General features: G+C 36.8%; 1 protein-coding gene across 4 annotated transcripts in view; it reads left to right on the top strand.

Annotated features, from left to right (window-relative positions):
• MYO6 (myosin VI) overlaps nt 1–1943 on the top strand; it is a 202908-nt gene that overhangs the window by 53396 nt on the left and 147569 nt on the right. The window lies entirely within an intron of this gene.

The following is a 1943-nucleotide window of genomic DNA, read 5'->3' as shown; positions in this document are numbered from 1 at the left end:
TCCTGGGAGGTGTATGGGAGTGCCCCCACCTGCTGGCCTGGGTCATTGTGGGCAGGCTTTAAGTCTCCCCCCACCAAACAGTGAAGGTCTGTTCTGTTTGCTCTTACTTAAAATGCTATAAATTAAAGTAAAGCATGATAGTTGGAGTGCTTCCACCAAGGGCTTTTTGAACATCTGTATTAGACTTAGAAGTTAGACAACCTTGCTCTAGTGCATAGCATTGCATTTCTGTACTTAAAAGAGATTGTACTCTATATATTTTCCTTTGTTTTGTTTATAATAGTTTCCCAATATTGTTTTAAATCTCAAAACATAAAATAATGTGTTTATCAATTTATAAATATTATTTTTTGTTTTTAATCAGATAGAACTCTGTAGAATTTACCAGTTGTTATGAAAGACAAAGATACTTAAAACATTTAATTTTATAAAATTTAAAGAAATATTGAAATATTAAACAAAAAAGTTTGCTGTTTAATTAATTGGGTATGTTAAAATATTCAGATAATGATTAAAGAGATGGTTTAGGTGTATGCCCTTTATAATGTACCATGAGAGAGCATGGGGCCAAGAGCCAGAAACTGAGTGCATCTTGTTCCTATCTGTGACACTCGTACTTGGCACTGCATAGCACTCTGCAAGCATTGCATTGCACCACGTTTCACAAAATCTGTGCAAGGTAGGCAAATGCTCCTATAGCAACTTTAGGTAGGGAGCTAGGGCACAGACATTTTGTAACGTGCTCATGTCTCACTAAGTCTATGTAAGAACTGCATACAGATATCTTAACCCAACCACTGTGACACTGCCTTAAGCTACCTTACAAGACATACCTTGTACTTCCTTAAAATTCATTATTCACTCAACTACTCCAGACATTGCTGCCAGACTTGGTACAAAGTTATGGCCTATCTCCTCTAGCACATGCTGCTTGGGGAGCAGCATGTGTGAGAAATCAGTAGCTTTTTAATCTGTGAGAAACATCACCCATGGGATTCTCTAAAATTTGGCAGCTGTGTGGCTTTTGTTTTGCAGCATTGAGGATAATACTTGCCAAACTCCAAAATAGTGCTGTCAGGCTGAATTATGTAGATTTTACATCACTTACACAATATAAAGTGTTACAAAGTTATTTACTCCACTGAGGTGCAGGGAATATTAGAGGTCTGTATTACCAATGGGAGAGCAAATGCACATATCCTATGCCTCGGATAACTCTTTCATGCAGTCCCAAGCTTAGTTTAAGAAAGCCAAGGGAAAAAAAAAGGAAATGTAACTTAAAGTGAGGTTATGGATTGGTAGAAAAAAAGGAGTGGGGCTTGTTGTAATTTACTACCTGTACAAATGTATATGCTATTTTTGCCCTTTATTTGGAACTTCATTTCCCTCATTTTATGTAGAGTGGATTATTGAAAAAGCATCAGCTACAGTGTTGTAGTTAAAAGTGTATTCAAAGGTGAGTGTACTTAATGACATAAAGGGCATTTTTATACATGTGTGCCGCAGTGCGGGCACTTTTAAAAGTGCCTGGTGCTGCGGCATATGTATTTGTATAAATGGCGAAATGCACGTCAGTGCTGAGAAAATGGCATGCTTTTGAACTAAAACATATTGAAGGTTTTTAGTTCAATAGTGTGCCGCCACCATTTTTTCATCACTGATTTGCATTTCACCATTTATACAACTGCATTTGATGTAGTGCCGGGTGTGTCAGCTCACGTTTAGACCAGACTCGATTAATCAAGTCTGATCCAAGACGCTAGATCTCTGGAGCATCGGAGCAGACAATGTATGTATATAAATGCCCAAATTGTTTATTTAGCTTTTTTTTTTGATGAAGCATCACTTTGTTTTGGCATGGAGATAACTTGAAGAGATTTCTGACATATTTTAAGGTTTTTTGTTTTTTTTTTTTTTTTTTTTTTTAAGGGGGGGGTGTTTTA

The sequence above is a fragment of the Gavialis gangeticus genome, unplaced genomic scaffold, assembly GCF_001723915.1.
Source record: "Gavialis gangeticus isolate Ggan-Ray unplaced genomic scaffold, GavGan_comp1, whole genome shotgun sequence".
In the NCBI taxonomy this organism is placed as follows: domain Eukaryota; kingdom Metazoa; phylum Chordata; order Crocodylia; family Gavialidae; genus Gavialis; species Gavialis gangeticus.
Note: the sequence above shows the minus strand (reverse complement) of the source record. Positions and strands in the feature narration are given on the sequence as shown.